General features: G+C 41.3%; 1 protein-coding gene across 2 annotated transcripts in view; it reads left to right on the top strand.

Annotated features, from left to right (window-relative positions):
• fhit (fragile histidine triad diadenosine triphosphatase) overlaps positions 1 to 24,276 on the top strand; it is a 330,004-nt gene that overhangs the window by 51,137 nt on the left and 254,591 nt on the right. Inside the window, exon 4 of one of the 2 annotated variants that reach the window (XM_063911525.1) lies at positions 8,419 to 8,452. The exons of the other annotated variant lie outside the window; for it this stretch is intronic. The gene's annotated coding sequence lies outside the window, so the exon portion shown is untranslated. The remainder of the gene's footprint in view (positions 1 to 8,418; positions 8,453 to 24,276) is intronic. 2 annotated transcript variants of the gene reach the window in all.

Below are 24,276 nucleotides of genomic sequence, written 5' to 3'. Positions count from 1 at the left end.
TTGTGGAAATGTTTAACCCTGTTTTTCCGTGATATTCATGCGTATTCTCCACCTAGCATTTACCCACAAATGGACAACAAGAAGCCCTTAGCTACTGGTGCCATGGGGGAGGGAGGGAGGAATGGTGTTTGAAGGTAGTGGGGTGGGAAAGTTCTTCTGGTAAACATAATGAGGAATATGAGGAATGGCAGTGGCAGCAGAGGTGTAGTATTTGCTTTCTGCACTTGATCTGATCACACATTAGATCTGAGTTCAACATGGGATTTCACATGCTTTACATGATGATTTTTTAATGGTGGCATGGCTTTGAGATCTCGTTTGGTAACATCTAACCATTCTAGCCCTTAGCCAGGATCCCATCTGACATTGGTGGAGAGGCGGGGCCACTGCGTTCAGGCAGAGATGGGTAACTGCCAGACACCATTTCATTAATTGGCTGCTCTGGATAAAACACCTTGGAAACGAGCAGAACATGCAAACTCATTATTCAGCAGAGGGACCTGGGAACCAATCAGATCTATCAGAATTGATACAAAGAGGCTTCCGACATCTGAAAAAGTAACATCACGTAATAAGCAGTCAACATTAATCCTTCATGCAATTTCAGAAGGAAAAGGGAAAAAACATTATGTGCATCCATGCTCCCTGCAGAAAGCCCGTACTGAACTCTGGTGCATCCTGCAGTTAGCTAGGTCAGTTCGGCTTCGGAAAAACTACCATAGGTAGGATGTTTAAGAGAATAGATGTAGAAACACCTTTGCATGTCATCCCCCATGAAAGTATAATATTATTCTGTCCTATTTGATGATTTGCTTTAGCCTGACATTTTCCTGATGCCGGTTTCAAATGTAGGTGTGCAGAACAGTCCCAGGATTAGAGAGGATTAGTTACCTTCTGCCTTTATAATATTGACATACTGGAAGTAGAAAATATTCATATAACTGTTCTTCTTTTCACTTTTTAAAACATGTTTGGAAAATGTTCTCAAGTATATTTTAGATATTGTGTATTTGTCTTCCTTCCAGAGATAAGCCATGACTGCGTTGCATTGTTAAAGCTCCATTGCATGTTTATGCTTCAGTTTATTTAACAAGGCCATGTGTCTCCATACAGTAGACCTTTCAATGAGTGTCTTCTGTGTGTGTGTGTGTGTGTGTGTGTGTGTGTGTGTGTGTGTGTGTGTGTGTGTGTGTGTGTGTGTGTGTGTGTGTGTGTGTGTGTGTGTGTGTGTGTGTGTGTGTGTGTGTGTGTGTGTGTGTGTGTGTGTGTGTGTGTGTGTGTGTGTCCTCTTTCTAATACTGTGTAGTGCTTTGGATGATCAACACACAGATGCAGCCTCTATTGACCAGGTCTTAAATCGCACGGCTGTGTTTCTCTTTCATGAGCAGCCATGCTGTTTACCACTTTGATGTCCGCCACTGTTTTTTTTGGGGGGGAGTGAACGTGTTTCACTTCACCTGCAGAACTGTCCAGATGGATGGCAGGGGGCATGCGTGTGTTCCCATGCCATCTGCTCATTATCTGCATGGGCCCCCCCCCATCTTACCTAAACGGAGTCTGTGCCTGCTATTGGCCCTCTGGGGACAGAGTGACACAATAGACACACATGAGAAAACACATGCGCTGCTAGTTGTTTGTGCCTCCCAACAACAGCATGCACAGTTAGCGTATGATATTTTTACCTGTTTTTTCCATCTTAAAATCATATTAAACCAAGACTCACTACTGTTATTTGGAGACCTCAGATGATTTAAAGGTCCCCTATTATGCAAAATGCACTTTTTGATGTCCTTTATACATAAATATGTGTCCCCGGTGTGTAAGGAGACTCACAAAGTGTCAGAAAATACAACCCTCTCTCTTCTCCTCCTTACCCACATCTCTAAAAACGGGGGTACAAACGAGTTGATCCAGATTTGCTGCCAATATGACATCATCACCGAAATGTGGGCCGTCTTTACATTGAACTCCTGGCAATGCCCCGCCCACGTGACACGTCCCAACCTATCGTCCCCCATATACAGTCGCGAGCTGAATCCCCTCCGCAGCATCTCTGTGTGTCTCCTTATTCAGCAGGATGTCTGCAGGAGGGACTTAGAGTTGTTGTATATATAATACACATAATGTCTCTGTTGTAGTAGTAACACTGAGAAGTGGTTCAGAAATAATGCTGGATGTGGTTTGGAACATAATATGGCGTTTATTCACGGCAGCGTTTAGCTGAGTTTCTCCTTTAGAAACTTCTGTCTTCAGAGGAGGGATCATCACGCTCCAAAGGGGCGTGGCCAGCTTCAGCTCAGCTCAAATTTAAAGCGACAGTCACAGAATCAGCACTTAGGAAAACGCGGCTGAAACAGAGGGATAGCGGACATGCTAAAATGCATGATCTGTTTGATATTTTGAGCAAAACACGTCAGAGACATGTTTTTTTATATATATGAGACCTATAATATATGCCATAAAAGAGCATAATAGGAGACCTTTAAGAATTTTCCGCTACACCTGCTTCCCGCAGTGCATTTGCATGGAATAAACAGTGTCTTTCTTTCTCTTCTGTTGTCCAATTCAAATCCAAACGATTATCTGCAGAGATGACTGAAATGTAAGGATCACCATGCTGAGCAGCTACACAATCCTTCAGAATTGGCACGTATAAATACCGTGTTTGCACAGCATTGGTATTACCTGGGCTTACTGTGTGATTTGTAAAACTATGAAGAGGTCAACGTTATCCATGCATATTTTTAGATAGATGTTTATCCTACCAACAGATAGTATTGGGATCTCGTTGGTAAACATGTGGGAAAGAGTTTGAGAGTCTAAAACCGTTTTACTATTGGAGTTAAGATGTGTTCAGAACCTAATCCCAAGGTGTGTTTTTGCATATATACTCACCCTAAACAGCACATTTACCATGTCCTATTTGACAGATGTCCCTGGGAAGGGGGGGTTCAGTATCAGACAAAGGAAACAACAATTCATCTGAGTTTCTTCACGAGTCAACACTATAAAGCAGCAACGATAAAACATATTAGTCTCTTGATATATTGCTTTAATGATTGCTACCATTGAATGTCATTAAAAGGTCAGCTTCTGCTGCTCAGGGTCGTGAGTAACAGGAAGCAGGTGTGCAGCATCTGGAGGGGACTATATAGTTGTTGGATGGAGTTTAAATGGAATCAGTTGCAAATTATTTAAATCAAGCCACCTACACCATCAGGCGTCTGACAGATGATCTGATTTACATACCAGGGTCTCAGGCCTTTGAGTGTGTCCCTCTTTCCACATAGCAATAATAATAATACATTTTATTTATAAAGGTGCCTTTCAAGGCTCTAAAGGTCGCCATAGAAGTAGCACACAAACAAGACAACAAGTAGACATTTAAAATATTTGTATATAAGTGTAAATTATATTTAATTTCAACGTTTATCTTTAAATTATTAGTTCAATATCTAAACCAACAATTACCATATCAATGGCTGCTAAAGGTTGGGGATTTTTCAGTTTTGCATTGTAGAAGTTGGCATAATTCACTCATGTGCAACTCAGAAATTGACAAGAAGCACAACCAGTTCTGTACACCTTCTGAATTATTGTTTCTGTGTTCCTCTGCTTCCTGTGTCTGTATATCTGCGTAGCGGCGGACATGTGCGGAGGAGCCACTGGGCCTCACTGATAAAAGACGCTAGCGTAGCTAACTAGTTTCGCTGCAGCTGTGAAACTACCGATTATTACATTATAGTTTTGATATGTAACTGACAAAGCTGTTTCTCCCTCTGGTGACTTTGTGTCTGCCTCACTGCTTTGCTGCAGAGCAGTGTGTGTCCCATTTTCGGTGGCTGCTAGCTGACAAGCTGTCCAACAGACCGTAGCGCTCACTTGTGGCCCCTACCAGACGGGGATAGTAGCTAGAAGTCAGCAGTCAATGATAATAAAGCGAGGAATAAAATGTTTTAAAAGTGTTTAAAGTGTGAATCACTGGAGGAACCAGGGGTACACACACTGTTGGGCAGAAGCAGCAGTATGGATATTAGCCAATAAAATGGACTAACACACAAGTGACCAATCCCATGTTCTCCTTATGGTGCTATGTACTTCTACACTACGCTTTGCCTGGTTTACGTGATTCCATAAAGTTGTACGAGTCGTTAGCTGCTGTGTTAGCGAGGCTACCAGTTCCTTTGGTGGTGGATGACTTCTCCTTTGTGCGTTGTCACGTTAGCTGGCAGAGTTTGAGTTTGCGGCTCAAAGATAGCAGACCAGGTTATCTCTGGAAGACTCTCGAGTCACTGCAGCAGTATTGTAGTCTGGTGCATCTGCTCGGAGGTCAAACAGCCAGCAAACATGTTTCAAGGTCAAACAATAACTCCATGCATGCAAGTCTGTGTAATCAGGGAAACATAATTATAAAGTAAACCCCTTTAAGTGTTTTTAGTTTTGCTCCTCAGTTCACCACCTTTGTATTTTATTGGCATGGTTCAGCTTAGAAGCAGATTGAATACCTACATTTACTTAAATATTGATTAAATAAGCATTTGACTGATTGAGTAGCTTAGGTAACATGTCTAACCCTTCTTAATCTGGCCAAATTTATACTCCCCAGCTGCTTGATCCAAATACTAAATATTCTGGTTCAAAGGTAAAAACGTTGATCATCTACAGCATAGTTCACTAACAGGCGGACCACGGTCTGGGTCCGGACCCTGACGCCGCCCTATATGGACCCGGACCTATAATCAATACATTAATAAGGGATTTTCATTTTTTTTTAGCGGGATACACAGAGAGAAGGTGGAGAGAAGAGTGAGGGGAGAGACGAGTTAACGGGAGACTGAGAGAGAATGCGGAGAGATGAGTGAGGGGAGAGACGGGTTAGCGGGATACAGAGACAGAAGAGTGGGGGGAGAGACAGGTTAGCGGCAGACATAGAGAGAAGGAGGTGAGTGGAGCAGCAATGAGCACCTTCACATGTGTATGAGAATGGTCCTGACACCATTTCAGCCCTGATTTAAAATCCTTAAAGCTGTTCCATTGTTATGATGTGTTCGGACTGATATCTTATATAATTGGCTGAAACTGTTAAGATGTGAAACGTTAACAAAGAGGAAGGGAAACTCAAGCTGCTGCTGCTCTTTATTTAATCTTTCTAAAATTAGACACATTTTCAAAAGCTATTTTATTTGTTTTCTCTATTTCATTTTAAATGCAGCCTGAGTGGAACATTACAAATATCTACTAGGTCACAGCTAATGTATATCACACTCCTTCATAACGCCAGTTAGACATTTTGATGTTCCGGACCTTTGATGAGGACATTTTCTCTAACTGGACCTCATTGGTCGTTGAGCTACAGTTACTGATGATATGGATAACACTTAAAGAATGCTTCCAGTAAAATGACATGATAAAAGAAGTGAAGTGGTAGCACTCTCTAAGATGGACTACAGATGTTGGTTTTAGTGTTGTGACAGAGTGATTCATCTTTTACTTTATAAACAAGCTTCTTCTGAGCAGTGGTCAACCGTATCTATCACAACTGGACTTTCTGTAGAATACGCCCATTGGCTACCAATCAATATATGATTGGTTGATCAAATTGTCAATCCAAACGTATGCTCTCATTCAGTTTAATGGCCAGGGCATTCTATCGAGGATATAGAATACCTGGTTGAAGGATATTCCTCCCAGAGACCCAGAAAAATATCTGAGTAGTTGCATTTTTTTCTAACACAAAACCACCAAATGTGTAGTGCATGGACTGAGAAAGACAAACAAACCAACGTAACACTGAAATATTACAGATCAACCACACAGATATGATTCTCATTTATTGATTTTATTTACATTTTATTAAACTTTGCAGTTTATGTAATATATTGTATTTATTTTTTGTTTTATCTGAGGGTTCCAGGGTCTTTTCTGAATACCTTGAAGGCCCTGACGGTTCACCACTGCTGTAAAGTGAGATTTTGACCTGCTTATATGTATCAATACCAAGTCATTCTAATGAGCAAGTATTTACCCTGAGACCATAAGGATCAGCTCAGTTTCATCTTCCAGCACCTTCATTACTACTTTTACATTACATTACTAGCTTTAGCATTGAGCTGATGAACTGACCGACACACACTGTTTCAGAATCACAATGTTAATGTTTGTCTTTATATAATGGTAATAATGTTGATATGATGATCTTAAAATCATTACAGCGTCATTCACCTGGCTTAGTTAGTTAGTAACGTTGTTGGCTGCGGTGTACTCCTCCTCGGGCAGTCACAGTGTGGCTTGCAGAGCTCTGCTTGTTTCCCAAGTTTTCATTTTGTTCAAGTGTGAAGACATTTATCATCCACTTCACAGAGCAGTCACAAACAGAGGCACACATTTATTGTCACGCCTAGAAATGGGTACGCTCACAGTCAGTACAGCAGTCCTCTCTTTTCACATTCATTCATATGGGAATTTTTTATTTTTGCGTAAAATAATAAAATGAAAATGTTCCTTCCAAGTGAGCAGTTGTGCTACACTCCCTTAATATCCTCAGCCTGCATATCAGGGCTGTCATACAGCCACATTTAATCTCAAGTGGGCCGGACCCGTAAAATCACAGCATAATAACCTATAAATAACCATAACTCCAGCCGGTTCCCTTTGTTCAGTGCAATAAAGAACAACTTACAGATCACAACAAATATAATGTGGAACTGAATAATATAGCATTTTCATTTACGATCATAACAATTTGTCGAGCTAAAAGAAATTCACATTCATTTCCACATCTGTGTAGTACTCCAAACTAAAGAGGGAACTATTAAGGAAGAAGGTTAAGTGATCCCCTGCCATGTGAATGTATACATTCAAAATACATAAAAGTTGTGAAAATTCCAGTTAATGTTTTCTCTGTGGTTTTTACCCCTTGCATAGTCATCCCGCGGGCAGGATTGGATCCTCAGGGGGGGCCGTATGTTTGAAACCCCTGCTGTACAGTATATTATATAACAGGTTACACTAAAAGTAAAAGGAGTAGACCTATGTCTTTGGATACTGCAGGGCAGCCCAACAAATCACTCTTTCCCCTCATGCACCTGCTGTAGCACTGAGTATATCAAATCCCTCTGCTGACTTTAGAAGCTGCGCTCCCATGATAAGCCCCCCCCCCCCCCCCCCGAATAAAACGTTAGCTTGAGATTTGTTGTATTCAATGTAAACACCTATTGTTTAAAAGCCAAGTAATGAAATCTCAAACATGTGCCAGAAGGACAGCAGGGGAAGCTTTTTGAAGAAATATTCCGCTCCCACCATTCATCTCTCTCACTCTGTGTGCTCGCTGCTGTTTCACTCATGGCTAAGCATAAAAATAAATATCAAAAACGTATGACTTTGTCATATATAGTAAAATCATGTTTGCTCTTTTTTTTCTCCTTTCCTGGGATTGTGTGGGAAATTGAAGAGTAGGATTTCTACAGAAAGTCGACAACAGTGACATTCAACATGACACAGCTCGCCTTTTGACAGCGGCTATTTCTGACTTGTCATAATAGCTTAAAAACTAACACTACATTCCCTTTGTGCTGTTCACGTGTCCGGGAAAGACATGGCAGAGTGACTGTGTGCCAACATGCACTATAGCAGAGCCTAGAAATAAAGCGGCTGGAGGAAATGAGCTATCATTTGTTATTAGATTTTCAATGGGACATATAATGTATCAAAATAAAAAAAGACATGGGGTGGCTGGGGTGTTTTGTAGTTGTTTATCTCGATAAACATCAGAGGCAGGAAGAGGAGCGGCTGACTCTGGTGGACTGCAGAGAGAAGTGCCTCTTTGGGATGGGAGGGGTTGAGGACAGACTGTTGTGATTCACATCCTGGATCCTGCTGTAGCCATATAGCATTTTCTTTTTCCAAATGTTCCAAATGAGGATATATTATGTTACTGTATGTGACTGCCTAGAGAAAAACTGCTGCCCAAGTCTTTTTTAGGATTCAGTGTAGGATGCTGACACATAATTTATTGAAGTACTCTACTAAAGTTCAATTTTGAGGAACTTTTACTTTTAGTTTTCTCAGTTTTTTCTACTTCCTACTCTATTACATCTTAAAGGCAATATTGTACTTTTTACTCCACTACATTTATTTGACAGCTTTTGTTACTATGTACTTTTAGGTTAAAATTAATAGCTACAATTAGATATCAATCAATAATTCAGTAAACCTTGACTTTAATGTATAGGTTAAGATATCCAGCACTAGTATATCAAATTATTCAAATTAGTTCTACATGTACCAGTTGTGTCAGTAATCATAATAGAAACTCAATTTATGTATACAAATTTACAATTGGCCATTATGCATTAACTACCAAGTACTTTAACTTTTGATGCTGATACTTTTGTACTTTTACTTTACTTCTGAATGCAGGAATGGAAGAAGAAGTAAGAAAGTACTTTTGAAAGTAAGTCTTGCTGCTTTTTCTTGTGTAACAAATCCTAGAACTTCTTCCACCACCTCTTCTTGTTGAACATTTTTTAACTTTTCATGAGAGCGCCGGTGACATCCCTGTATGGATATTACATTGGTGGTCACATTGTCTCCCAAAGTTTGTCCTCCTTGCTGAACAGCTGTCAGATTGAGCGGCAGTCTGAGGGTGAGCATCTTCCAGTCCGAGCAAATAGGAAACAGTGCAAACTTAATCAAAGCAAAGAGCTGATATCAGTCTATACAACTACAGTGGTGATTAATGTCAACATTCTTGAAACGTTTTTCAAAAACCACTGAAGCACTTTTTTTCTGAAGTTGGGATTAAGCGTTCCCTAATGCGCTACTGGAGCTATTCCATAGGAAAGACCTTGTATCAAAACGCCCAAAACTCCAGTTCCTAATCCAGTATGTTCATCACTGCCTCAGTCTATTCCACACATTCGCAAAATGTGTGTGTCTTATGTTTAATGTGTCATCCAGTCAATGTTCCAAAAGCCTGTTGTATTAAAATTAGCTCTCCTTTGAAAATGACTGCTACACAACTCAAGACTTTACAAGTGTAGCCCAGTTATTCCCTAGTTTAATCAGGGAAGGGCCCTGTGTTCGTTAACTCTATAAATCAAATGTACATTAAAGAATACATAAGGTAATGTTGTCTTATTTCTCTTTCGTTATCCTGTTTATATGTTACCAATATACCCTTTGTGTTATGTTGAGTCCCTTTAAGCACCTTTAAATAATGTAACTTCACTTGTCACTTACCTTACACACATTAGCTTAAATACCTCTATTAACAGAAATCACCAAATTTCACACTGAAATCAGTTTAAGAAATAGAGATCTCAATTATTTACTGTGTACTTATGAACAAACAACATTAATATACAGTCAGAATGTGCCTTCAATAATGTCAGATTAATAATCCCTTTAACTGGAAATTATTATAATACCAAAATAGTTCAGGTCACCTTTGTATCAATTTCACACTTAACTCAGTGGGCCCACACTCATTCAGCACACACACACACACACACACACACACACACACACACACACACACACACAAGCCGGCAAATAACATGAAATAAAACCCCTCACGTTGCAGGCCTGATGTGATGCTTGAGAGCGTTCAAAGTCAACACTATTTGTCCTCTTCACTCCAATGAGCAATAAAACCAAAGCGATACCTGAACATCTGCAACTCCAAACTGCAACTGTACCGATCCCTCAGTCTCAGATGGCGATCAACGGCGGCAGGAAGGTGTCCAGCGACCACGTGCTCTCTCGTATTGTCCAAAACTCCTCACTGTGTCACCCACCTGCAGCAAAACTGCTAAAGATCCTCAGGGTGTTCATGCCCCAACTCCAAACTGAAGCCAATAGCACAAGCTGAGTTAGCTATAACATGGCTAAGAGTACATCCACTTTATTAATGAATGCTAACACTAATATAATATACACACGATGGTAATTCTGTGACAAACTTTGAGTAGAAAGGTATCCAGTTCCTTGCAGACGGTGTGCAGAAAAGAATCCACATGAAGACCGTCGAGCCGACAATCCTGGGACACTAACTGCATACTTATTTGCCACAAAGTCTTAACTTTAATTCCCTTTGGTGCCGCGACTTTGTCAGTCAAGCCACCACTCTCACGCCCCTCTCTCCATCCATTCACTTTCTGCCAACTTCCACCCGACCCCCTGAACCAATCAGTGACCAGCATTTTCCTTATTCACAAACATTACTTCCTGTTTTAACCATGAACTTTCAAAATAAAATATGGTTGCATATGTTTGCTGACACGACTGTATTGTGTTTATTGCATATTAACGCAGCTGAGAGAAGTTGTGGTGCCATGGAATCTGAGAACACAATCCAATAAGGTGTTAATTAAGAATGAGCTAATTAATCATTAAAGATGTTAATGATCCCCTTATTATGCGCTGTGGGACACTTTAATGTTGTGTCATGTAGAATATATGCCTCACTGCTCTGTGTACTCGGCGCTGTGCTGTGAGGTGACAGAACACACACATGGAGGGGCAGCGCTGACTGCTCAGGACTAGTTAACCACAGGCCTGCAGACCCTCCATCACTCACATCTACCTCCTCTCCATATGCTTTACACTCACCCTCTTATTTCCTTTTCCCTCACTAGGTCCACACTATATCCCCATGGGTCCTAAACATGGAGCACCTGTCATCCTTGTATATGTGATCAGTCAAGACATAATACATTCTTATATTTAGCTGAGATTTTTTTATCCTCACTTGTCATGTGTTTGTAAATTTCCGCTGCGTGGCATCATGTCCGGTCACCAAAGTGTATATTCTTCACAAAAATCCAGTTTTAAGTTCCATTAAAAGTTGCTTAAAAAACAAACATGAATAAATAAAACAAAGATGTGATGGTAATTTATTCGTGAAGAACAACACTAATCGTCACATTCAAAGCAGCATTTGTGAACATACCATTATGGTTCTGTTGGAGAGACCCAGTAACAGCATGCTCAGGTTCTCTTAGTAACAGACTTCTTATTCATTTCATCTACATATTTCCAGCTTGTTTTATATTTTTGAACTGCCTTCAAGCTACCGTCAATGTGACACCTCTTCCTGTGAGATGTTTAACATTAAAGGTGCGAATGCAACAATCTCCTATCTGTTCTGGTAAACTTCAGATGTCAAATATTGACAGTTGACCTAAGCATCTTTAAAGGTCCCCTATTATGCAAAATTCACTTTTTGCTGTCTTTTATACATAAATATGTGTCCCCGGTGTGTAAGGACACTCACAAAGTGTCAGAAAATACAACCCTCTCTCTTCTCCCCCTTACCCACATCTCTAAAAAACGGGGGTATAAATGAGCTGATCCAGATTTGCTTCGGTTATGACGTAATAAGGGAAATGTGGGCTGGCTTTACATTGAACTCCTGGCAACGTCCCGCCCACGTGACACGTCCCAACCTATCTTCCCCCATATGCAGTCGCGGGCTGAATCCCCTCCGCAGCACCTCTGTGTGTGTGTGTGTGTGTGTGTGTGTGTGTCTTTTTTGCCAACCGGCCAGTGTGGTTGGTGTATTCTAAAATGTACCAGCCACTCAACTTTTTTACCAGCCACTTTTTATACTAATATATATGCGTTAATGTTTACAATATAATAGGGTACATTATTTTTTTCTAATCAGTAGGCCTACCAACTAGTTTTTCATCAGAATTGATTCTACAATAAGTAGGTGCTACCAAAGAACTGAGTTGCAAATGTTACACTCTTACTGCATATGATATGATAAACAATACACAAGTATCTGCCATGTTAAGTAATGTTTATTCTGGGAAACATTGTGCCATTAAACTTCATAAATGTACCTATTTCCTCAGGAAAAGGTTAACACTTTCAGTTGCAGACAACACAAGCACAAGCCACTTGCAACCATTACAAATACAAACCATATAGGCTAGACAGTGCATCAAACTATCCAAGATCCAAGATGCTTCATAGAAAAGGATGATCTCCAAAACATCAGCGAGAAAACGTTTAGAGAAGTCAGCACACGGCTTCCAATTTCAGGTTTTTTTTTGTCCCCACGATGAAGTTGTTTGACCTGTGAGCGTCCGATGCGTACTGACCACAGGCTGAGCAGTACATGGTCTGGCTCATTTCCTCGTACACCAGCCTGTCGCGATCTGTTGTTCGCCATCTCTCATTAAAAAAGCGCTTAGCCTTTTTTTCGGTGGTAGGTCCCCCACCCCTCCTGTACACTCTCTTCGGCGGGTCTTTTCACCCCAGTGATGTAACGCCACATTTTTGGTTTAACTAGCAGCTGTGATGGCCGCAGGTTTAGGTAGCCTCCTGCAACATTCTTTATCTCTCCGCAACAAATAGTTCCACTTTGATTAGCCTACTTTGATTTAAGCGTGGAGTAATAATTGTGGATAAGGAGTCGGAGTGTCATTCTCACGCCGCTTCGACCCTATTAGAAACACACTATTTGACCAGATCATATGGTTGTGGAAAGCGCAGCTGACCCATGTATGATAGGCGAATTCGGTCGGATATGACTGAAAAGTATTACCGCCACTGGTAAAATGACACAATATACCCGCCAGTATACAAATCCACCCGCATATGACGAGTGCTAATTTCCATCCCTGGTGTGTGTGTGTTCAGCAGGATGTCTGCATGAGGGACTTAAGAGTTGTAGTATATATAATACATATAATGTCTCTGTTCTAGCTTAAACACTGAGAAGTGTTTCAGAAATAATGCTGGATGTGGTTTGGAACATAATATTTAATCACGGCAGCGTTTAGCTGAGTTTCTCCCGGTTTAAAACTCTTCAGACGAGAGATCATGACGCTCCAAAGGGGCGTGGCCAGCAGCTTCTCCAAAGAGGCGTGGCCAGCAGCTGCTCAAAAGGGGCGTGGCCAGCAGCAGCTAGTTCATTTAAAGCTACAGTCACAGAATCAGCACTTTCAAAACGGGGGTGTTTCGTCCGATGGGCGGACAGGATGATGGGGGTGGGGGTCTATAGCATTAAACTACCAGCAATATGCATTGTATTTATTTGCAGAGGGAATTCTACAAATAGCTGTACATTTCCCCCTCTGCTTTTGATGTAGCATGTGATGTCACCAGCTCAACAATAAGCAGGCTGCAGACGCAGAGCCTTAATGGCCACCCTCTGATTTGAGACTTCAATCATGTCTCTCTTTCTAACACTGCCCACATTCACCCATTATGTTGAACTAGAGACAATAACACCCAGGACTTACTTTATGCCAACACCAAGGAGGGGTACAGCTCATGAGCCCTTCCTCCCCTGGGCAGATCTGATCACAACCTGGTTCACCTGCCTGTGTATCAACCTCTGGTCTGCAGCCGGTGCCCATACACACTGTGAAAAGATGGTGTGATGAGGCCCTGAAGGTTTTTTCCAAACCAGAAACCCTGGATTCATCCTGAGATAAATGCTGCGCTCCATTTACATTGGAAGTCGGAGGTCAGAACTAGGAGTGACGTCACATCCGAGTTGAATGCTGAAGCACAAGTCGGAAAAAGATGGACGTCTGCGGGATAGATGTTGTTTACAGCTTTAGCAGTCACCTCCGGTTAGCCATCGTTAGCAACACCAGGTGTTGCAGTTTAAATTCAGACTCGGAACTCGGATACTCCCATTTCCCAATACAACTGGACCGCACGAAAAGGCTCTTCAAGGACAAAGGGAATGGCAACCAGGACAAGCTGAGGTGAAAGATCAGGAAGTGAAAGGACAGAAGCAACATGGAGAACCAAACATCTCTGGGTACCAGGAACCACACTCCCCAGGGGAACCCAAAGACGCTGAATGACATTTTTTATAAACAGATTTCATCAGTCTATCAGTCATGCGCCCCTCCCCCAACCTGGTCCCCCCCTCTGCTGCAACCCCCATTATCCTGAGGGCATGTCCCACCCCCTCCAGTACACTGTCAGCACTGCGGTTAGACACACACCAAAACTGACTGTAAACCTAATTGTGTACTTTTATTTTGAGTATTATTTTAGTTCACTTGATCCTATTATGTGACATCCTACACTTATTTGTACCATGGTGCTGTACTTATTTTATTTTCTTGCCACTCTAATTTGATTGGCCTACTTATTGTTTGCCTTTTATTTGCACTGTCCCTTTTCTGATTTAACACTGTTACTTATTTCCCCCTATGAGAGAAATAATGGGATTCCATCCACCCCTCCAGGACCCTGTGACAAACAGTGAAGACAGGGACATACACTTGTTAAAATCATTCAGATACTTCCCCTATGCAAGGCTGCAGCTGGGCTCATCAACAGACCCACCCCCCCTTCTCCCCCCCCCCCCCCACAAGGGCAACAACACTTTTTTTTATAAATCTCTACAAACATTGAACATGAGTTAGTCAAGATTTACACACACCATATTTTATATTTCTAACACTGCACGACTCTCAATTTCAGAATACGTTTTATATACAGTTCTGTCGATATACACATTTTAAAATGATCAGGGAATGACTGTCACTTATACACAAAGAATTTTCCAACTTCCTCTTTTTCTGCAGGCTGCTAAAATATAAATAAAACATAATTAATGCTGAAAGCATTATGAGTTACTTTGGAACAAACTTTGAGAATAAAAATATGCTAGTGAGAAGGAGCTCTCAAACTCCAATTCTTATCATTAAAAATAAAAATAACTGAAACATTTAAATAAGTAACGGATATGTCTGATGTGTCCCCGTGAGGAATACTACTCTGATGTGTTGGAATAATTAGTGTCATTAGTGTCTGCAACGTTTGATTCAAGACTCTTTTAAATATTCCGATTGTTTGACGGTGTTTTTCCATGCGCCTGCTTTCTGTTTCAGAGTTGATGCTGAGAGTGTTCTATATGCGTTGACCCTGATGGTATAATATAGCACATTATGTAAGTCAAGTTCCACTTAAGGTAGCAGAGAAGCACATTTGCCATAAATTACTTCTAGGCAGTGCATTATAAATGGATTCAGCGCTGCAGTCCAGAGTGTGGCCTTGGAGTAATTTCCAGACATGGAACATCTGAAACCATCAACCCTAAACATGCACTCCACATTTCTCCCATTACTTCCTGGCAGGAAGTGGTCCCGTTGGTCCCTCATCTTGGTTAATGGTGGCTGAGTGGCTCTCAGGCCGCTCATTTAATGACCTGAAATGCATAAAAACTCACCTACTGGGTCATTTTCTTCCTCTCAATCCTAATGTACATTTGAGAGTCCCTTCCAAATGTGTCATTCAGCCCAATGTGTAATGGCAGAAAAAAACTAAACAAAGAAGGAGGTGAAATGGAAGGCATTGTGGTTAATGCAGGGCTGACGATGATGGGTGCTTCCTGTTAGAGACACACAGCAGAACAGCAACAAAAACAGCATGTAGAGGCAATGAAACACAGAGGAAACACACAGTTTGGGCTGAGTGACAGCTCCTGTCCCAATTTCAAACATAACAGACTTGTGGCCCTCACATGTCCGTTTATATGACGGCCTCAGAACACCTTTTCCTTTTCTGTATTCTGCAAAGGTGACCGTGATGTGCCCATAGGTCGGTCTGCATTATCAGGCTGATTTACACTTCAGGGAAAAATGGAGGTTGACCATGCACTGACCAAAAATAATTTATTTCACATAAGCTGGCATTGCTACTATAAAAAGCAAAAGCCTAACAAGGGACTGGGTGAAAATGATTGTGGTGAAACAGGGCGAAGCTCTTGGCTGTCTGAAATAACTCCTTCATTACATTTCTAAAATGAGAACCCTAATTTGGAAATTCCGGACCATGATTAGTCTTGATATTTATCAGTTACAGGTGTATTTTCACAGTTATGATGCCATCTTTAAAACCTGGTGCTTTACATTTCATGGACACATCGTCCACCTTCAAGACTTATTTTCCCAAAAAAGTTAAGAGCAGTCTTTAGGTTAAAAAACATTATGGGAACATTGATTTTGTTTTTGATTTTGATTTGATTTATTTCAAACGTGTAAAACAATAATACAAAATGATAATAATAATGAAACAAGCAAATTATGATACTCTACAAACTTAAGCAGTATCAAATTGATAAACAAAAAATATCATTAACTTAAATATGATATATAAACAATTGATCTACCTGATTGCATATCCAAAAAGGAGTGGGAAGAAGTTAACACTTATTTAATCCCAACCCTTCTCCCAAAAACTTAATTATATATATATTAAAAAAAAATAATTAACACATACATCCAATAACCTAAGGTGCTCTTTACACAAAAAAAGAAGATTAAGTTGAACAACATACCCAAATAATCAGTTATGTTAAATGAACTTGTGTAATATATTTACAGCCAGCATATTCAGTGCTAGTCCCTTCAACATGTATATTTTGCAGTTTTAAAAAAATATATTTGAGTTCAATTAAGTGAAACATTATTTTAATCCAATGAATTTTTGCTAATTAGTTTAACATATTTCCATTTTGTCAACAGGTTCCACACAAATGAATTTGGTAAACCCAACATATTTATTTTACATTTCCTTCTTCAAGGACATATCGCAACAAACCAGTAGGGGGAAGAGCTCAGCACTGTATGGAATTCATTCATTGTGTCTCTTTCCCTACACACACACGCACGCACGCACGCACGCACGCACGCGCGCACACACACACACACACACACACACACACACACAATCTCTTTGTCCCTCAGAGTGCAGGCTCACTCAGCCCTCTCTGTGGGCATGACAAATGATTAGTGATTGTTTGCTGTACAGCGACGGCTCTGCCAGCAGTTACTCGGAGAGTTTTGTAAACAAGTCTATTTGGAAAGCAGGGGAGAAGTTCTTGGACAAAAGCTCTGCCAGTCTCGTATATCATTCATTCCATCTGGCTGTATGCCTGAGATGTTTGCTTGTGCTGCATGAAAGGGTCTAAAGAGACATTGGTGAATGCATAGCACACAATACCTGAGCATTCCAGGAGAGAATATTTATCACAAATCTGTCTGTTCAATCCCTCAGGGCAAGAATACACCTACAGTTTATTTGCCACATGTAGAGGCTGTTTCTCATATTTACCTCTCATGGGGTAAATATGTCTTCACTATGATAATTTCCTCTGAAAAGCTGATCATTTTACAAATGTCAGGCATATATTCTTTGTTTGAAGACCAAGAGTTGGTCTCAAGTAGACCAGGAAGCTTCTCATTTAAGTTTAACAATATTTATTAATGCATTAGTGTAGTAGAAGGGAACACAGCTCCCCGGGCGCTGCCTACTGCTCCTAATACTAGGATGGGTTAAAGGCAGAGGTCAAATTTTACTGTGTGTGCGTTGCTGTGTGCAAGTATGTGACTAATAAAGAGGGTTTCATCCTCCGATTCTATCTTCTATCTGTGGTTCCCTATCCAATTCACTGGTCCACAATCCACATAGAGCAGTTATCTGTCTGTAGGTGCATGGATAAAAGAGGACGATCTTCAGTTTACAAGACGTATACTACTCTCTGGTCCTTCCTGTTTTGTCTTCTCTCATTGGTTGGCGGCGAGGGCCGGATCTTATTGGCCCCTTGTCGGCATATGGGCGCATATCCCCGTCTCTTATTTAGTCTTCTTCCATTGGCTGACGTCGGCGGGGCGGGTCCTCAGCGTATTCTGCTTCGTCATCTTTTTCTGTCGCTCTCTTATGACGAAGCCATGAAGCATCTCCTATTATACTTTATTGTACAATCCTTCTGAGGTTTATTGGTTATTAAATACGTAATAGTATTATTGCAGCATCAATGAGTGAGAGGTAGAGGCGGTGTGTTTAGTATGTAACTCCACGCGTCCTTCTCCCTCTACTCATATATACAATACAATATTAGCTAATGCTATCTGAGGCTAAAAACAATAACATCCAGTGGCCAGAAGTACAAAGTCCGGTCCGTTGGGAACAGTGAATTATATCATTTACTGTTCCGTCTCAATATTTTGATTATCCTTACCCAAAAAATGTTCTCTGAAGTGCAAGTGGCGACTGCTCTCAATCTCTAAACACCTGCAGTCCGTCAACAGAGGGAACGGACAGTCAAAGTGTTATTATAAGAAGTCACTCTAAAGCAGTTTTTAACTGTCCAGGCTAATCTCATGCTGTTTGGTCAAACTGAACATAAATTGAGAGCGCTGAATGGCAGATTGGTGACACTTGGCATTTTCTTGGTAGTCATTGATTATTCAGCTGTGAAAGTATCGTAAGAGTCACCGAGGTGATGAAGTTCACGTTCCTGTGGGTAGTTTCGTTGTTTTTGTTTTCAAATATGTTCACCTTTCTGATCAGTTAAACCTAAGGAATGTTCGTGCAAAAGTGTATTTTATTGCTAGGATTTGTTTGAGGTCTCCACTGATTTTCCAGAAAACACATTTTATCCAAAGATTTGCAGCAACATGCTGATGATACATCCTTAAAAACACACACACACACACACACACACACACACACACACACACACACACACACACACAGACAGACTTGAGCTACCAAGGTTTTTGGGAGCAATACGCAGTACATCGTCATAGAGGATTAGCTCGGGTTTGAAAGTGTAACTAATTACTTTCTGCTCTGCAATACGGGGCCACACTCCAGTGTATCAATGAATATCATTAGATTAGAGGCTGAGCTAACTGAGATGTACACTCCTATAACACCACAGCCCGTGATGAGTCACACACACACACACACACACACACACACACACACACACACACACACACACACACACACACACACACACACACACACACACACACACACACACACACACACACACACACACACACACACACAGCTGCACCAGAGATATGCTTTATATTTGAAGCCAACTTTAACCTGCTGACTGGTGCTTCCCTCGGCCGGCATCATCCCTCTCCAGCTCCATTCCACACATCCAACCCTCTGGCATCTAATGTGGCTGAATTTACAAAGACCTGTTCCTGTCAGAAATAGTCTCTCTCCATCTGTATGTGTAATTGGTATTTTGTATCAGAGATGCTCCAAATGCCTAGGGGGTGATAAACAAGCCCCCAGGAAGTGCTCCGGACTTTCAGAACATATTTGTAGTGGGCTGAGAGCGGGTACTACAACTTCCGTATCAGTCCATGACGTCACCCGGACCAGAAAGACTTTTTCCCATTGACTTACATTGGGAAAGAGACCTCTTTGAATCGGTGGATAATTTTTATAACTAAACTACCCAGTATGAACCCTTTTATAGCCCTTTTTAAAATCATTAGGTCCTTAAAGTTGTAAAATGTGCTAAAAGCTGAATCCAGATTTATTTTCTCTCTCCATTCATTCTACTGAGCAGAGAGCGGGAGATCGGGGGCGGGGCTTAAGGGGAAACTCAACTGCTCATGCTCTATGCCAGGGGTGCCCAACCTTTTTTGAACCAAGATTTACTTTTAAAGTTGATAGTGTGTCGAGATCTACCAAGCCATAACGAAATTCATAGCGTAGCCACAATTAATTGTGCACCTATATAATAACACAATGTTCTGACGCAAAGATCAAGTTTTAACAATAATAATACATTTATTGAAGTAAATGTACGTCTGCAAAGAATAAGCACAAGTGGTTCTCTACCTTAGTGGGACTTCTGGCACTGAGAGGAGGAAGCTACTAGTCTCTCATAGTCCGGACAGTAGGAACTGAGTGCCAGCCGTAAGCAGGCCGCACGGTGGTCATCAGTCATGGTGGATCTGTGTTTTGACTTAATGATTTTCATAGGTGAAATTCTTTGCAGTTTGTCTGAGGTTGGGGTACTTCTTTCTGCATTAGATTCCAGAATTGGACATTTGTGTCAGGTGTAGCTCTTGATTTGAGCTCAATGTCATTATTTAGTGTGAGGATCTCATTCTCAATAGCACCGCTATCCAGGTTGAAGAGTGATACCACTTTGGACGTTATACAATCCACATCTATATTTTCCCCAAATGGAAAACTGAGAAAACTGACAACAGGCTCAATGGATGCAAAGTCAGTAAAGCGCCTGTCAAATTCTGACAAGATGCTTTGCAGTTGATCATCATAACGTGCACTCTCAAGCTCCGCACAGTCTTTGCCCTGATGCTTAAGTTCTGTGTCCATGTGTGGAAAGTTCCGCAGATCACACTGTTGCAACCTGCTTGATAGCAGCTGTAACTTCCTTTTAAAGGTGTTCACGGAGCTGATCATGTTGATGATGTGTTTGTTCTTACCCTGCAGCTCTAGATTCAAGTTATTGAGCTTGTCAGTCAGATCAGTAAGAAAGGCTAAATCCAAGAGCCACTGACTGTCTTCTAGCTGTGCATGTTCAGCATGGTTTGAACGTTTCAGAAATTCTTTAATTGAAGAGGGGCAACTTGCTCTTACTAACGAATTCCATAAAAACCTGCAAAATATCTGTGCCTCTTGTGTGCCCTTTCAAAGGCAAAATGGTCAGCAGCTCTTCTTTTATACTCATATTGTCAAAAACCATTCTAATGAACACACATAGCTGAGCCACATCCACAGCATCAGTGGATTCATCGACTTGCAGAGAAAAACACTCACATGTGTCAATATCATTCCTCTATTGCAGTTCAACATCCTCTGCCATTCCCTCGCATCACCATGTAACAGAATTTCTTGATAGCTGCACATCCTGAATAGCAGACACAATCTCCTTTCGATTTTTAAGATCGGCAAAAAGCGCATCTGCGGCTTCCATGAACACTTCTTTCACAATCCCACCATCCTTGAAAGATTTCTTTCCTTTTGCAAGAACACGACAGACACGATAAGAAGCTATGGTTGCAGCATTACTCGTGGTATTGGGCCTGGTAAAAAAGGACTGTTGTGCTGCTAGCTGACTTTTCAATTCCTTGACTTTTCGGGCGCGCAGTGGTGATTTAGCTGGGAAGTTTGTATCGTAGCTCTTGTGGACCGTCTTGAAATGCTGCTCCAAATTCCCTTTCTTTGGTAAAGCCACATTTGCATTGCAGATAAGACAGATGGACTTGGCATTGGAATACACGAACAAATAATCCTCCTCCCACTCTGAATGAAAATGATAAGTTTTAGATTTTTTAGCTTCTGTCGCCATGGTAGTATCCACTCGCTCTAGTCAAGGTTCTCGTGCCCTTACGAGTCCTTAGTTAGAACCTAGCAACCATCCCCTGCGCGCACAGATAGAAAGAAGCGCGTGAGATTTTTTATTTGATTGTGCCTGATCTACCTTACTATAGCTGTACACATCTACACACTGCTTAATGCGATCAGCAGTTCATTGTGCCTATTTAAGAAGTTTTAATTTAGGCCTATTTTACACAACAGTAGGAGGATAGCTTACACACAACATTTTCTCGCAATCGACTGGAACTCAGCCCGCGATCTACTGGTAGACCACGATCGACTTGTTAAACTCATGTGCGTTTTATTTGTTTATTTGATTACAGTTTTACAAAAACGAAATAACTCCTGTATGTTTGCTGGAACTTCAGTAAAGAAACAAGAAAAGAAAGCCTTGTGAATTGAATTCCACTTCTTCATACAAGATGAAGTTGTTAGCTAGCTGTCTACTTTTGTAAGACTGGAACGCACTGCAAGGGCAGCATAGTAAGACTCTTAACCCTACAGTTAAGTTAAAGTATTCGGTATTCTGTGATTTCAATCTATACATTTGGTTGTTGTATTGGCAGAAGATGGGTCCTTTGTCTGTCTGTCTTGACCACAACGATTGCCGTCACGGGCTGTGGTGTTACTTTGACACCTCTGGGTTTATGCCACTGTTGTGGTAAACTTGTGGAGGACTGTTCTAGGCCAACATACATGTTGGCGTTTTGTGTCTTACAGAGGTCCAGGGTACGGATAAGCACGATGATGTGGGCGCAGAACCCTGCGGAGCTAACGAAAGACCACCTCGTTAATTACAGCTAGCCTGCTAAACGTTGCCTATTATGGTTATGATACGCTAGCATATACGGCTATACAATGTTATAGGTGCTTTGTGCTTTTGCTTTATAATAACGACGGTAATAGTGAATATAGACCCACCCAGCTTTACAGGAACAGTGTTGCTCGTTGACATCATTTGTCCCAGCCTCCGTCTGGATCATCAGCTGATGTGGCAACTCACTTTTTGATGGTGATCTATAGCTTTTGCCTCTATTTTGATCGCATTATGCTTATTCTTTGTTACCTTGATGTCCTGTATGTAACCCTCAAAGGTATACTGTAAACCTCTCTGTCTACTTCGGTCAGAAACAGCATTTGCTGCTTTGTAAAAGCCGGACAGCAGTTCAGCTGGAAAAGCTGCCAAAACGCTGTGTTGAAAGTATGTTTGACAAACTTAGCAACAATAACCAAGGGGGGCTAATATAGCAGCGTGTCGTGTGTGGCGTACGCTTTCTGTGGTGACCAGGCTTCAGATTGTGGTTGATTTCTTACACGTTGCGTTTGCATTTCAATTGTTCATCCTAACTATTGTTGGGTTCTAAATCTTGAAGAAGAAAATAGCCGAAAAGAATATAGGAAGCTTCTCGTCAAGTTTTACAAACAGCGTGTATTAATATGAAGATATGATATGATAAGTCGACAAAGGAAACACAGCTGCGGTCCTTCCCCATGTCACTGACCACAGTCCACATCGAAGTAGTTAGTCTGTCTACAGCTCCATGGAAAGGCTTCGATCTCTTGTTTACAACTGGTTTTCTACTCTCCCGTTGGTTGTCGGGGGTATCGGCCCCTTGTCAGCTCATACGCGAGTCCACGGCCCTTAGCACTTGCTGCTCCATTCAGATCTTCTGTCGCCCTCTAGTGACGTAGTCAAATATCAGATATTATATGGCTAGACAAATTACATAATAGAACACAGTAACAGGTGATGTATTAGCGTCGATGAGTGGGAGTTGGAGGCGGTGTGTTTAGTATTTAACTCCACACGTAATTCTCCATATACTCTCAAACACGCTATCCTATTAGCTACATGCTACTCTGTGAAGCTAAAAACAAAAACAACTGGAGCCCGAAACTCCAAGGTGTCGCCCACCAACCGGTCCGTGAGGCAACACTACAACAGTGAATTATGTCCCTTGAAGTTCCGGCACAATATATTGATTATTATCACACTATAAATTAACCAGAATTATTCTTAAATGTTTAATCATTCTCCCCCATGCATCAGTAGCTTTGTCCCTGTTTTTTCTCCGATCAAATGGTTTCCCTCACTGCTCTTTTTGTGCTTAGGTTCTCCCGAAACGTTTGTGACAAATCCTTAAAAGTTTGGTGTGATGAGAAGTTTTTGCATGTATTCATTGTGTTTAAGCGGCGACAAACATTTTATTTTGGGCATGTCATCGTAGGTGTTTGTTGTTGAAGAGTATGGGAGGGGTGAAAGAGATGAATGTGTGTCTGGAGATCCAGCACAGTGCATCAGAGTGGGAGTTGGATTGGAAGGACTGAGGGGGAAAAAGATTTCAATTACAAAACCAATAAAGTAGCTGTGTGAAGTGGTGTGGAGGAGAGGAATTACATCTCTGTAGTGTTGAATGGCCCGTAGCTCTTCCTGCCTCGGCTATCATTGTCTCCTCCTCCCACAGCTCCCCTGCTTTTAATTGCAATAAACTCATGCATATTCACAAAAGGTGTCAAGCCCTTTGCTGGTGATAGATTGAGGTATGTGGCCAATTTGCATAGAAATTATGCATTTGTTTTGGTGGGTGCAACAACCCCTTCTTCTCTCCACCGCCATCTGTCTGCTAAACACACATGTTGTGTGTGTGTGTGTGTGGGGGGGGGGGGGGGGGGCGTCCACACCTCTTTGTCAATGTCATGTTGCACGTGTTCAAGTAGCGATAACATTTCCACATTTTAACATAAAACAATGTCTAAACCGTACACAATGTTCCTTATCTAGGAGGTTATATCACTTTGTATATGAGCAGTTTAAACAGACAGTATCAAAGCCCCCCTGCCCCCATGAGCGACTTTGTGTTCTACTTTGTTCTCATGTCCAGTCCTTGTAGCACATGGTGGAAAGGAGCAGGGAGAAAAAATCTTATTTGACCTGCCCCAACAACAACAACAATAACAACAAAAATAAAGTGAAATGGCCGTTACAAATAGCAAAGTTCTGTCTGTCACAGTTGCTTACAAATCCCTACAGAAACAGAACACCAGAACACAATCAAAAGTCTACTTCATACTGTCTGATTACTCTTTCTTTACACATTTTCTTTAACTTAAAAATGTTCATACAGCCCTTTA

The sequence above is a fragment of the Eleginops maclovinus genome, chromosome 20 (genome assembly GCF_036324505.1).
Source record: "Eleginops maclovinus isolate JMC-PN-2008 ecotype Puerto Natales chromosome 20, JC_Emac_rtc_rv5, whole genome shotgun sequence".
Taxonomy (NCBI): Eukaryota; Metazoa; Chordata; class Actinopteri; order Perciformes; family Eleginopidae; genus Eleginops; species Eleginops maclovinus.
The sequence above is the reverse complement of the archived record's forward strand: the minus strand, read 5'-3'. Positions and strand labels throughout refer to the sequence as shown.